The sequence below is a fragment of the Falco peregrinus genome, chromosome 5 (genome assembly GCF_023634155.1).
Source record: "Falco peregrinus isolate bFalPer1 chromosome 5, bFalPer1.pri, whole genome shotgun sequence".
Taxonomy (NCBI): domain Eukaryota; kingdom Metazoa; phylum Chordata; class Aves; order Falconiformes; family Falconidae; genus Falco; species Falco peregrinus.
In genome coordinates, this window is record NC_073725.1 from 34,044,699 (window position 1) to 34,060,323 (window position 15,625).

General features: G+C 37.0%; 1 long non-coding RNA gene across 1 annotated transcript; it reads right to left on the reverse strand.

Annotated features, from left to right (window-relative positions):
• Nucleotides 1-1,989: 1,989 nt before the first annotated feature.
• LOC114013731 (uncharacterized) lies at nucleotides 1,990-10,330 on the reverse strand. The gene is made up of 3 exons (XR_003556878.2): nucleotides 10,238-10,330; nucleotides 7,615-7,807; nucleotides 1,990-2,434 (listed from the first exon to the last, which is right to left on the reverse strand). It is a non-coding gene; the product is annotated as an uncharacterized LOC114013731 (long non-coding RNA).
• Nucleotides 10,331-15,625: the final 5,295 nt, after the last annotated feature.

Sequence of the window (15,625 nt, forward strand, 5' to 3'; positions counted from 1 at the left end):
TCTCCTTGTGCTTATATCCCTTATCAAAGTGTTTAGTTGATATAATAATTGAAACCGTTATTTGCATCACAGATATATCTGAAACAGGGTTCTATATCCAGGAAGAAGGTCTCTAGGACCATTTATTTACCCCCTTCCCCCTCCGCCCCCCCCCCCCCCCCCATGTATTCTCTAATGATGCTTGTGAACTAATACCTACATTGACCAGATGCGCAATTGCTATAATACCATAGCATCTCTGATCACTAGCTGATTTGGCTTAGTCTGTAAAAAACCCTGAGGCATAAAGGTGAATTACTCTTAGGAAAAAAAAAAAAAAAGCCAAGAAATATTATTCATTCCATTTTACTGGAGGAGAATTGAAGCACAGAGATGCTCTGTTGTTTGCCCAAGGTTACAATGGTTTAAGTGACTTACTGAAAAGAGTCTGAATCAACCATTTCTGTGGGCTAGTCTGACTTAATGTGCAAACAGTACTTTTTTTTTTTTTTTCCCCCTTAGTATTTTCTGTTCTGGGAATCTTGAAAGAACAGTGACAATTTGTCTTGCTAGGGAACTGGTAGTCATAGACTCATGAATCACAGGATAATCTTAGCTGGACTGGACCACAGCAGACTATCTGGTTCAAAATCCAAGGCTAGCGCAGAAATAAGATCAGGTTGATTAGGGCATAGTCCAGTCCAATTTTGAAACCCTTGTGGAAAGTCCACCACCTTTCTGACAGCCTGTTCAGCACTTAACCGCTCTCATTGTGAACAATTTTTTCCTTAAATCCACTTGCTAAGTCTCATGCTGCACCTTTTTATCACTGCCCTTTACATTTCATTGTGAACCTTCGAGGAAAGACTGCCTCTATCTCTCTCTAACCACCTGCTACACCTTTTAGCCCTCTTTTCACCTGGCTAAATAAATACATTCCTTCAGTATGTTGTGTGCTCCAGGCCCTGCCTGTCTCAGTAGCCCTTCTCTGGCTTTGCTCCACTTTGTTGGTACCTCTCTTGTAGAGGGGAGCCCAGCGCTGAATGTGGCACTCCAGACGAGTGCACACACCAGTTCTCAGAGGGGATAAACACTTTAGGTGACCTTCTGGCTGTACTCTTGCTAATGCAGCCCAATATGGATTTTTTTTTACCTTTTGTTATGCACACTGTTGACTCATGTTCAACTTGCTGTCCACCTGGATCCCGTTGTCCTTCTCTGCAGAGCTAGCTGCTTTCCAGCCAGTTGGCCCCCAACTTGCATAGGTGCAAAAAACAGCTCTTCCTCCAAAAATAATGTAACTAAGGGCTATAGGAGATGCAGTTACTCATGTTTTAGGAGAAAGAAGCTATTCAATACCATCTCAACAGGGCACTTCAGTCTGTCAATTGCTAAATATCCTGTGTTTCCATTAAGATTAAGGGAACTTCCAGGTCTAACCTCTTTAGATCTTGAAAAGAAATAACAGGAAAAGATTTCTAAAAAATAAAGTCACTGTGCAACAGAAAAATGAGTAACTTGCTAGTCATTGTAATGTAAGTGATCTATTCTTTAGCAGCGACATTTATTCCAGACGATCACAAATCAGCAAATTGTTTTAAAAATGACACATTTACTGTTATCATGTCCATGAGATTTATAACTCCCTCACTGGATCTCTGGATCTTTACCCCTCACCTACCATTAAATTTTATCCTCCCCCTCCCCTTTTCTTTTTGGTCATTTCGGGTCCATGTACTTTTGGCATTCTCAAATGGTTGCATATTGATTCTGGAACTGTTAGCTGTTACTGGCTTGTTTGCACAATTGAATGGTGGTCCCAAATGAATATTCTGTGTTATAAAATGCTTTCCAGCATATTAAGGAGCCAACCAAAAATGAAAGGGAATGGTTATTCTAAAATATTTTTCTCATTTAATATTAGCAAATTGTTTCAAAAAATTCACATCTTCTTTTCTGTGAACAAAGTGTCTACAAAAAACAGTCTGGTGCCAGTTGGAGTGTTTTTAAAGCACATACAACTCTAACCTTTCATAATCTAATTTACATTTCAAAATGATTGTGGTTCTAATTCAATTCGTGCTGATCCTGCCATGGAAATGTGGGAGGACAATGTTTAAAATAATAATTCTTTCCTCTTTCAGACAGCCAAGCATAGAAGAGAAGAGTTCAGAGTATGGTTGGAAAAGAAAGAAAACAGGCCTGGGTTCACTCATTTTTTTGCTAAAGTAGAGCCACATACAGAATCGGTATATTCACAGTAGACATTTTGGAACAAGCACAGATGGCCTGATAAATAAAGGAAAGAAACTAGTGAGAGAAAATCAAGCTACTTCCACGGTGTAGAACATAGCTGCAGAGGGAGGAGGTGAAGAGTCAGAGATGTTACCGCTGGAACAGAGACTTGTTGCCATGGGAGCAGGGATAAGGATAGTTGGTACCGTGGAGGCAGTGCCTGGGGAACAAGAACAAAAAAAGAGGGGGATAAGAACTTGGAATGCTGTATGTACAGGGAACAGACACACACACACACACACACACACACACGGTGTTTTAGGAAGACTGAATTGCCTTATTCCCAACCTATGCAATCACATGTATGAGGGGGCCAAGGCCAGAAATGCAAAACTTTGCAAGAGGAATATTACGAACCTATTACACAAATAGTTGTGGTTTTTTTCTGACCAACTTGGAATTCATAGTTCTCTCTTGGCTTTTTGCTCATTTGAAAATATACATAGTATGTGAGATACAAGGTGAACATACATGCTCACAGGCTGATACCTTGTGGATCACTAAGGAAAAGACAGAGGCATTTATCCATGGGAACAGCAGATTCACAGTTTCTTCCCCTAACAAGTCATAGATTGGCTCATAGGAGTGCAGTGACAATTCTAATAGTATGAGGGTTTGACTTAGGGAGAGACATTTTTTAAAAACCTAAATACTAAATACTCTTACTGATACTTTTCAGTAAAATGCAGCACAAACATTCAAGCAATATCCTGATGTCATGGGACATAACCATGGTTCAAGAGGGATAAAATTTGCTTTAGGACTTCACCATGGGTTTTTTAGTTTTAAAATAAGTTACTTTGGATTGCCATTTCCTATATACGAATCATGTATTGCAGTTTCCCATTTTCCCAAACAGCAGGCATTTTAAATAGAAAAGATAAGCAAAGTAACTTTTTTCCCCTCATTTTCCAGACACAGAGGGTACAAATGGTTAATTTTTTGTAGCGTAGTTAAACATCAAACTTTGAACCTTCTGTCCCATGATTTACCTGCAAGATTTTGTTCTCTTTCACCCCCACAAGTCTGTCTTGCACTCATTTTTCTTGCGCTCATTTTCTTTCATTCTACATTATGATATGATTGTTCAAACTGTGACCAAAACCCTCACTTTGTAACCTTTTTTAAAAGTGTATATTAATAAACACAAGCAGGGCTTTTCAGTGTAGCAAAAAAATAAAACTGCCCGTTATATGCAAAGTACATCTTTAATGATGTTTAAAAAGGGGCTAAACATCTCTATGGGAATTCTTAAAACACTTATCTCTTAGGCCCTTATTTAGTTTTGCGAGTCTTTGTTGTTTAACAAGCTGGAGAAATGGGTCATCTAATGTTATATTAATCAGTAAATTAATATTTTAATTTGATTTTCTTTATAGTTGAGATGCTTGAGGCATCTCCAGTGTTTTCTCTCTCCATATACTGATGTTAAGCAGTATCATTATCATATTGTACCTTGGGGTTGTGAGATAACAGGGTCCAGTGATAGCTCTATTCTTAGGAGAGTGGGAAGTTTATGATGACACTTATACATTTTAAATGGCACATGGAGGCTCTCATGTAATGAAATGTCTTACAGCTGAGTCATAGGCTTTTCAGTTCGTATACTTGAAATCACAGCTTTCAGGTCCAAGTAGGTGACACATTTTGCCAATCTTTTGATACAATCTTTACAGTGTGCTGGAGTAAAAATCTCACTTATTCAGTTTTTCATGAACAGTCTTAGTTTGAAGGTTTTTGGTAAGTTGCAAGAGATATGACTATCAATAAATGAAAGGGAGAGAAAAGAAAAATTAATTCTTTGAAGGTTAAGTTCTAATTTAATATAATTTTTTCAAATATTCTGTAAAGCAAATGCAGAAGAGACACAAACATTTATTTAGTATTATGAGGTCTAATTACGTTTTTGAAATCTGCTTGGAAAATCAGAATCTGTGGTTAGATCAGTCCAGCCTGCCCCTGGCCCTTGCGTGTCTATACAACTGCTGACAAAGAAAGCTTTCTCCTTTTTGATCTCTTATACATGACCTTATTTACAGGTCAAAATAGTGGTAAGATGGGAACGGTTCACAGGTCACTGCTAGGTGAGTACAAAGGAAGAAACAGTCTTTGTTCCTTTACCTCCTTAGACGGTCACAATCTGACTTTTTCAGATCATCACAAATCACATGTTCTAGTGCATGTTTGCTCTGGTCCGATGGTAAGTTATGTGTCTGAGTGAAAATACATATATGCTTGGTGATACCCTCACATACCAAGGTTAAAGCAAATCACATTCACACATTGCATATCACAGCTGATTTACTGGCCATACCTCAGCACATGCACCATAACCATATATGACTGTAAAATAGCCAATACTTTATTGTTACTTGAGCTTCACTGCCTTTGTAGCATAGTCATTCACAAAAATGCACCCAAATGCAGGTTCCACTTGTGCTCACAATTATGCAAGTGCAAACAAAACTGCCGCAGCAGGAATGTAGGCATAGTGACACTTTCCTCTCCTGCCCTCCCTCTTTTTTTTTTCTCCTCTTTAACTTTATAAATAACTTAAGGCCTGGTATATGAAATGGCATTTTAAAGATTGCATAGCATAGGATTCTAGGTTTGGGGACTGAGGCATGTCTGGGAACCCTTAGGTGCAGTCAGGAGTTTATTTTTTTGCCCATCTCAGGATAGTGGTATCAGTTTTCCAAAAGATACATCTGCCTGAGTTCCAGGCCAGAAATGATGTGTGGGCCACCGAATGACTGCACCAAAATGTTTTCAAGTCAAAACGAATGGAAGAATCTAAATGAATGTGCTTGTTACCATAACAAAGTAACAACAGAGTTAATAGGTAAGTTTATATTAGGAGATCCATGAAAAATTTTGTGGTGGTTCATTGAAAAGTTGTGTGAATATTCACACGGGTTTTGATTGGTACTGGTTTCCTCTGAGGGGAGTACTGTATTTCACCCACTTTTTTACAAAAGCTTATAAATAGAATAACAAACCTCTGAATGGGTTTTGAACCAGGCTAAAGTTCTGACTCTAATTCAATGTCAAAATCCTTTTGAATTCAAGAGTAGATTTACCCCAGTTCTAATATGAAGGACTTTTAGAAAAGTATGAAACTTCGGAGGTGTTTGGCTTCATCATGAACGTTTCACACATCCCTAGCTATCGTGTTGTTAAGGTCAGCGCTTGCCAGTATCAACAGAATGAGCTTGTGCTGTCGGTTACTCCTCACTGAAAGCTGCAGGTTTGACTGCCTATATGGTTTTGAAGTTTCATCTTCTGGAGTCTTTACACATAACAAATACCATCTGTCTTCAAAGAGTTTCACCAGCTCCAGAAGGCTCAAGTAAGTGGACTATGTAAGAAGGGACAGCAGAAGGTGTCTTAAAAAGGTGAGTGCTCCAAAAGGGAACATGATTTTTTTTTTTAAAAAAAAAAAAAAAAAAAAAAAAAAAAAAAAAAGACAGTCTGCTTCAATTACATTACACCAAATAACCTCAGGGGCCTGGCTACACTCCCATTTTTACAATGCATGCAAAAACAAGTTAGGAAGAAGTTGCTTACTTTAGCTACTTAAAAAAATAGATTGAAATTCCAATTCTTCTGTCCCAAAAGCACAGAGACATTTTTTTCTCCTCATTGATTATCGGTCCACTTCAGTTGAAACGGTCCTGACTAAGATCAAAATCTCTTTGAAAAGATGACTTTAAAGCTAATGAAGTACTAGCACCACTGCACTATGCTATCAGATGGGTATTTTTGGAAAATGAAAGTAAATCAATATTAATACTATAAACCAGAAATTGATTGATTTTGCCATTAAAATATGTAATGGTGAAAGAGCCCATATCTAATGATTTTTGTTAAAGTCTGTAAGTATCATATTAATTAAACTGGATACATGAAAATATTCGAAGACATTTGTAAGACTTACTTGGGTCAACCAATTTTTAAAAGCAAAAGTTCTACCATTAATAAATTGGAGAAGGATCATAGCTGTTAAGCAATAAAGATGAAAGTCACATGAAAGGATGATTATGAGAAATTTGAAAAAAGAATTTGCAGTCTCCATCATTCTCAGTCTCTTACAATCTAATAAGTTAACTTGTACTGACTGGTAAGAGAGGTGATAAAAACTGATAATTTTTTAAATGACACTAATTCCAGGATGTATGCAAAGCCTCACCAATGCCTTAACATCTATCAAGGACATATTAAATAACTCAAGATAGTGGATTAATATTGTGTAACCATCTTCAGAAATTCTAAACCATGCATTCCAACATCCTTACTAGCATTGATTATGAACCATTGAATCAGTACTTCATGTTCATTTCCTTTCATTTGCTTTATTTCACACTGGGGAATATTTGCATTTGTACTGTGCTCCTGCTTCAAGTCAAACACACTTTAAAATTCATACCTGCCTTAATGCAATGGTAACTTTGGTAGCCTGTTATTGTCTTTGACAAGTCCATCCCCTCCTCCACCCAACAGGGGAGAACAAAGAAAAAAAGAGGAAGAAAAAAAAAAGGGGGGGGGGGATAATTAAAAAAAAAGAAAATAAAAAGCTAAAAGGTCAATGATTTTATAACAAAACCAACATAGCAATAGCTGATTGGGAGATTTGGAAATTAACAGCTAAGGTATGTCAATAAAGTCCTAGCAATGATTTCCAAAAAAAAGTTAACAAAAGCACCACCAACAGAATGAGGACTTAGAAAGCACATTACAGCAATCAGTAAATCATTTTGAAAAAGAATCAAAATCACTACACAGAACTGAAAACCACTAAGTCAATCCTTATTGTCAAGCCTAATGTGATCCAATGTACTGCAGCGAGGGAATGGGAAGGAAGTGTCTACACCACATGTTGAATTAAAGGGAATCAACCAGCCATTTACTTTCATTTATTTAGTAACCTTCATGATGAGATCATCAAATATATTGTCTCCTCAGGAATCACAGAAGGCTACTACCTTGCTCTCTTTTTTCTAGCCCACCCTTTGTAGTCTGATTTTTCTGTAAGGCTATTAGAACTGTTTAAACACATGGAGTTTTTTAGGGGGAGGGTTGTTTTTGCTCTGTACCAGGAGAAAAAGACACAAAGACAATATTCTAACAAATTAATTCTAAGTCACTATGAAGGATTCACTAATGGACCTCTGAAGATTAGAGTATCAAGTTTGTAAAGAGGAGTGCTCACAACAGACTACGTTAACTGTGACCAGTAGGAAATAATTTTACTGCAAGGTGTAAATAAAAGGAAAATGGTTTCCTGTTCTTCAAAACCAAAATCAAACAAAAAAAAACCCCGTATGGATTGTAACACCTTACCTATAAATCTAGAGGTCACTGTGTCAAACAGAGAGGACATCCCTTGCCCCTTTTGTTGGCAGGCAAGTGACGTGTTGAAATCATTTGTTGTCAAATGTGGGTCAGATGAACTGTGTTCATGTTTCTTCTATCCCACTTCCACACCAGGAACCTGAAGCACCAGCTCTGGCTGTAGATATTTATTCTTAGACACCTAAAGGAAGGTGAAATATGTCTTACAATGGATGAGAAGACTTCTGTTGCCAAAAGCAGTATAACCAAAAAAAATCAGTAGGACATAAGCACCTGAATGACTCGATGCAGTTCAGGTTCACTTACCCATGCTACCTATCAATGACTTGGTGAAATTTACATGAAGTTTGCAAGAACATCCAGAAATCTCTATTTGGCTACTGTCATCCCCTTAGTACAGTTCTATGTCTAGACAACACTGCCTTATTCTGGCTAGTTCAGAATTAATTTGAGTATTGCTATAGAACTTTGTATTAAGTAGTATTTGTAGCTGTTTATTACTGCTATTTTGAAAGCAGTAAATGAAGTGCTTTTAGCTTCAGAGTTTCCTTCATCTACTTTGAATCTGCAGGAGTTCTTGTGTATTCAAAAACCTGCCATTTTTTCCCAACTGTAGCAGCTAGTCCAGTAGTAGATACTACCCCACTTTGCAGACCTTGACTCAACTATGTCAGAACATTGTGCTTTGAGAGCTTCCCTGCTTGAGTGTGCGCACAGTATAAAATTAAATTTGCACTTCATGTTACCTCTAATACTTGTACTCCTACATAGTATAAGATGATCTATTTAGTGAACTATGAAAAAAATATCACTTAGAATGGATTTTTATTGAAGAAGTGCGGTTAAATTATGTCTCTTTTCATAGGGGTAAATTGGTTGTATGTGTCCTGTTAGCTACCTGCTTCGATGATAACAGCAGCAAACCCTCAAAATTAAAATGAAATAAAGGCAAAAATAATAACAACACAGTTAGAAATGTACCATAGCGTTGCTGAAGTCCTAACAATTTGTGAAGGAAGCCACAGGTTTTCTTTGTTGCTTCTTGGAATATCTTCAGACTTATTTTTCTTTCTTAAATAGCTTCTGCAAATTTCTTGTAGTTTTCACTTGGTAGTGGTGCTGATTGTATATCTCAACAAAGTTTAATTTTGAAAAATAAACTGTTCATAGAAATTTCAATGTTTTGTCAAACAAGGTCAAATTATTATTATTTTTTAAGTAGAAAAATTCCAATTAGTAATAGCTGAATTATTCATAATACATAAATTATCTAAACCAGTATATTACTTTATTCTGTTCCAGATTGCCTGGTAAAGATATTTGAGTTCCTATGAATTTATTCATTGTTTTTATTAGATCTGTGAACAGTTTATGTACTGAACTTTAGTACATAGGGTGATGTGCTGACAATGAACTTTGACTATTCACAATTTGTAGAGCATAACTGTTAGCTAAATCATTTGGTTTGGTTTCTGCTTTCTAAATAGATGAATATTTTTTAAAAGTGAAAATGAAAAATAATGCTTAGCCAGTAACAAACAAAAAATAATGAATACTCTTTTGGTAATTTCTGATTCCCTTATCCCTCCCATATTCATGCAATAAACATTCACGAATACCAGAATGAAAGGGCATAGGCACACAGGAAGAATGGCTTTTCAGTTGGTTACTTAAAAGTCTTCCATTAGGTGTCAGCTGCTTACATTTCCAAACATCATATGCCACAATAATGAATAAAAGACTTCCTAATAAAAGGAAGGCTTTTTAGTATGAACATTATGAGTACCTACTGAAGACTAAGGTTAATTTTGTGCCTTGCATGAGCACTTTGGCTTGCAGATACAGAGCTTGATTTAGGAAAGGGTCACACTCTTCAGACATGAAATACCCATCTGTTGTGTGAACAGTCATACTCAAGAGTGAATGAAATTTCTCTGACCAGATCAGAAGAAAGTAACGGAGTATTTGGTGATACCTGATCTCTCCCCCAGCTGTGGAAACCTATTGAAGCAGCTCTACTTATAATACATTTGTCAGAATGCTAATTGGAAAAATGACTTCATTGTGTGAGTCATACAGTCACCTCTGTGGACCTCATTAGACTTAAATGAGCAGACTGAAGGCCAGAGTAATCATTCTGAGCACAGCCATACGTTGGTGAAGAAGCTCTCTCAGAAACAGGCTCTTCGCCAACTTTGGGTACTTACAAGTGACTAGATGGAAGATGGAGGGCTCCGTGGCAGGAAATACATTGGAAACACTCACGTATGTAGCCTGTTCCCCTTCACAACAAAGGACAACTTTTAAAAAAATCTTTTAAATAGCAGATTCACTGGCTGGTAAATTTTTAAATAGCTTGCAATATTTTGAGTTAGGACAATGGTATTTTTGGGTGGCAGTAGAGCATGTCTGCATGTAGCTCTGTGGTTCCTTGCAGGACAGGCTGTAGCACTGGTTGGAAGCTCTTAGGAACACAAACTTTTTTTTTCTGAGTGATGAAGTTGTTCCAGCCTGACTTCAAAAAACTAGCAGCTACAATCAAAATACATTATTGGTTGAGACTGTGACTTTCCTTGAGAAGCTAATCTACATTTGTGGAGCTGCTGCTTACCTATGTTTGAGAGTTTGGTAGATCTGGATGAGGGCTTTAGTAGAAAAAGAGAACAACTCTGTCTCGGCCAGAAGATAAAAGGTCATCTCCAGCAGCAGAACTGGTACAAAGAGAGAAACACAACCTACTGCTTTGTTACATTTTTAACCTGAAAGATTCTGTTAATAGGATAGCCAGATTCAGAAGGGCTGAAGAAAATACTACTTGAAGACATCTATAGTAAACAGATCTTGATAGTACAAGCTAAATGGAAGCAACATGGAATAGTGATCTCCTTCTGATGTCATCTAAATTTAATCTAGATTTGGAATGAGGTTTAGGGTGATTTACAAAGCTTGATTAACAAATGGGGAATTAAATTCCATATACTTTTTTTGAGGATTAAAAAGTTAATAGTACAGCCATTAGGATTTATGGAATAACCTCACTCAAAACAAAACTAGGTACAAGATTTGTCTGATCACAGATATGTCTTACCTTAAATATAACTGTTTAGAAGCTAGAGATTAAGGTATTTATGTGGTTGTGAAAATCTCAACAGTCTGACCTTTATGAATTTTATGTCCACTACTCATATATGTCTGAACTTCAGAGAAGTACACATTTTGCTTCATTTTCTCAGTTGCTGTGCACACAGTCCTTCTTCTATCTGACCTTGAAATAAACAAGAACGAAGAAAACATTTTTGAAAACTGACAGCTCACTACAACTAAGCAGAAATAAAATAGGAGGCTTTTAAAAACCTACATTGTTACTACAACATTAAACTAGCCGAAGAGCTTCAGAAGGCTATTTTAAGTAGAGCTGCCAGCAAGAAGACTGAAAATCTTGACATTCCCATCATCACTTGAGAGACAAAGTTGTATCTACTCAACTCCGCCTTCCTGCATGATGAAAAATAAAACTGAGACATGGCCTTGAAGTATCAACCCCCAAAAACCTCTGCTCATACAAGTTATATTCTTCCAACAGACATGTTTCCATTATACTTCTTGGTGTCATAATTGGTAACACAGAGGTGAAAACCATTTCACAAAAATGGCCATAAATTCCTAAGTTCCCATATAAAAAACAACCAAGTCACAACCAGTTTGTAGCAAAGCAAGAGAGAAACTAGGAAGTAAAACACATTAGCCATTGTGAGAGCCCTCACATCCAACCAACACATGGTGCTTTTCCCATTTACTTACCTGAGAGACAGAAAATCTGCTCATAAAGCAGAAAAGTAAAGCCCAAAATAATTAAAAAAAAAACCACTTTTTGAACACAAGGAGTAACCTGGTATCTGGACCAAAACACCTGAAATGTAGGGGTTCCTGCCCTGGTTACATGAAAAGATTTGGGATTCACAGGGCTTAGCTAGTCTTTATTTTTACTAAAGCTCTATTCAGAAATTATAAGCATCTATTAATTTGCATATAACTTTTGAATGTACTTCATCCAGTAATTTGCTATTTCTGTGGTTGGCTGTGGATTTAGGTGCTGCTATATCACTAATACGACTAAACACTATGACCCAGGCAGCTACACCTCTTTAGTCTTCTTCAACTGTAAAGAAGTTTCATTAAAAAATCATCAAGTCAAAATGTTGTCATTTGAAAAATTCTTTCTTACTTTCTTTGAAGTCCACTTGCACTTAGAGGTGCTGCCTCCAGAATAAGTCTGTCATGCACAGCTTCTTTCAGCCTCAGTGTTTCCACCTTCGAGCTTTTTCTAGAAAGCCAACCAAGCCAACAACAGCACTGAAGCTTATGTGAACCTATTATTCTCGATGTCAGCACTACAAGGTTATGGTGGGATCACTCAACCACAGTCTACGTAATCCCTGTGGATAAACAAATTCTTTGTCCTTGGTATACCAACGAATTCCTTGTTTCTTCCTTCCAGTGTCTGACTTCATGTTCACCCTTAAATTATTAACTCCTACAGCAATGTTTTCTTCTTTGCAAATACTAAAACTATATGCCAGTTTTTAAGCATTATCATATAAAAAATGCATTTTTCATAATCATGTTAAAGAAAAATGTAAATACCTACATGAAAAAACTCTGCTATTATTAACTGAATGCTTTGATTCAAAAGCAGTTGCCACTTCTTGAAGTGAATGTTCATATTTAATTTTAATTCTTAATTTTGATACTGAAACGTCTCTCAGTAATCAGCAGAATTCATGGGAAAACTTGTGTGATTGTCTACATATGTTTTATCACTGGTATTGCTTTATCACTGGTATTACTTGTAGTTTATTTAGTTCCATAAAATGGAACTGTGGTTTGAACATTTTAGAACACAGGTTAAAGCATGTTCAATGTTTAGTTCAGTTAGACTATTTGCCAATATTTCCTCCAATGACAATAACACATTCCAACTGCCTTTTCATGAAGCCATCTTTCTCATTGATCTTTTTTGTCCTCTTGGCAAGAAATATCCATAATGATGATTGTTTACCTAACCTTTAATTATCAGCCAGGAGGAACAGCAACATCAACCACATGCTCTCTGAGGTATAGCTGAAGATTATTTGTTCCCCAGACTGTGTAACAGATAACAGCACAGAAGGTACCTTGCAGTTAACTGGTTAGACTACTAGTAAGCCTGCATTTTTCTGAAGTTGCCTACTTTTTCACAGATCTGTTGCCCGTATGCATTTTCTTCAGGCATATCGCCACTTTGCCGTTGCAGAATTCATATGAGAAAATGGCAGGGAGAATTTAGGCCTCCTGCTGTAAACACACGACACTGCATCTGTATTTCCAGTTGTCCATACTTCTGACACTCCACTCCCAGCACCGTTCAAAGCTCTTGAACTAAATGAAAACTTTGATTCCATGGAACAATAATGTTGCCCGCACAGTAGATCAGCTGTTAGAGACTAGCCTTTACAAATATTTAGGCGAGTCTTATGCTGCATCAGACACAGAGGACAATGCACTTATGCAAGAGTGAACTCTGTCTCTGATATGATGGGTTTTTTTCAGCCTGATCACTGTTTCTACTAAATTTAAACAAACAAGGAGATGGAATGCAAGAAGCTAAAAAGTCATGCACCATTAAGAAAATGAAATAGTTCTTTCAGAAATGTTAATTTTTTTCTCATAACATATGCTGTGGGTTCAATTTATTATTAGTTATGCTGTTAAATTGACTGAAAATGTATCATTAAACCTCAATAACTCTATTGTAAGTGCAAAGCACATCCTTAACTGGGGACCCACAAGTGATGCCTCCATATGTAATGCAGACATAGCCTACAGAATTAATGTATATAATAAGTATATATTCCTACAATTTCTAAATATGTGCAAATTAAGAATTACTAAAATATGATTCTGATAAACAAAACTCTAACTCTTCAAAGTTTCACAGATCATACCATATGCCAAACAATGTTCCTCTGCATAATCTTGGCCACATGCTTTCAAGTTTAATACAGATACTTTTCTCCACTCAACTATTTTGAGTCTGGTAGTTCAACTTACTTCACAAATTGTGAAATTCATCATGTAACTGCGGCACACAGACTCCACAGATACTATGATATACATTTATTCCCTCTTATCTGTCTACCTATTGCCTGCAGAAGAGCCACACAGCACATGCACAAATTAATATATGGGAGATAAAACCATTCCCTCAGTTTACCCACTTTACCATATGGAAATAAAGATCTTCAGTACTGAAATCTTTCTAGCCCTAGGGTTTACAGAGCATTGCCATATGACATATGTTTTTGCATGTATTGTTTAACTGTTGTTGTGGGCTAGTTTTTAGTAAAGTTAAATTACATTATCATAATAATAACAATACTTATATTTATATATCAATATAGATCCCAAAAGCCTTGGAAATACTTGCTGTAATTACTAAAATGTGTTTTGCAGCATTCTTTTTCTCTTTTTTATTGTTTCCACATTACATAAATGCATCAAATCCATCTCCACTCCCCTCAGCTCGTGTCGACTGGTGAATGTCCAGGCCCGTGGCAGAAGTGGTTTGGTCCCGTTCCCCAACTGGCTGTTGAAACCTGCTCCTTGCAAGCTCCCCTCCCACAACACGCTCGTCCCCCGGGCTGCGGTGCCCATCCTGAGGGCCACAGAGTGATGCCCAGCTCTCCACACACCTTCTCCTCTCCCCTCAGCCGCCCACTCCATCCGGCCCCCAGGCGCAGGTGCCCCGGCCAAACACCCTCACAGCCCAGCAGAAGCTGTTGGTAATGATTTGGCAGAGCAGGGCTTGGCGGGCTCCGTGGCTCTGGCAATACAGCGTGGGGCTCGAGGCTGGCCTTGTTGGGCTGTGAAATTCCACTGTAACCAAGGGGATTTCTTCTGCTGAGTGGAAAGCATGCAGAAGGGCTGTCAGGATCAGGGTCTTACATACTACACATGAGTGGGAGAAGGAAAATGGAAATCTTTTCAACAAGCCTGTTTGCTTTGTAATATAAAACCATATAATGAAAGAACATTCACATCATTGTAATTTTCTAATGTTTTATACTTTAGGCTTATTTTTCATAGCAGTTTCTCTGATTTATCCATTTCAATTTTTTATGTGATTTCTCTTTTTTTTTTTTCCTGTTTATTATTGGCATATATTTTTAGTATTTTTCCTTTGGATTTTTTTCTAAATTGACAAGATTTCATCTATGTTTGTTAAAGAGAACCAGCTGTTTTCTTCAAAGATAATTTTCTGAAGCTGTTGTGCGCCATAATTACACTGCAATTACACAGCAATATCCATAAAAGCAGATGAGGATTCTATGTGTCCTTCTGACTCATTAGAAGTTGCAAAAATGATGGATGCAGTCTTTCCTAGCTTGACTATTGCCCTCTGTTGGCAAATGCAAGTCCTGTCATATTGAGAGGGAACTAAAACAAGGAATAAGAGAAATCCTTTGAAAGGAGGTTAATTTCAGTTTTGGTAATGGGAATAGTGAAATAATATTGAATCTGGGAGGTACTTTCTAGGTGCATTTTATGGAGAACACTTTGAGTACTTTAGTTAAGGTTTGCAATAAATCAACATTATATACAATTTGCGCTCCATTTTCTGATAAATTCTTTTTTCATAGAGTCAAATTATGTAAGTAATTATTCTCTTTCCGGTTCGTTCTCACATTCGTGTAATTTCCTTATAAAAATAATCAAACTATTTCTTCTTTTTAAAGTTATGATCAGATTCTGTTCAGTTCTGTGTTTTTCAGTTCTGACGCAAATTAGTTTAAAAAAGTCATAATATGTTCATATGGCTTTGGAATACCTTAGATCTCCATGTTCTAATTGTGGAGATGAATAAAATCAGCTTCTTTCTTCACTCAGACCAAAGCAGACCAAATGCAATTCCTTCTGAATCGACAGACCACAAATAATTTCATTCCAAAATCAGTTCTCA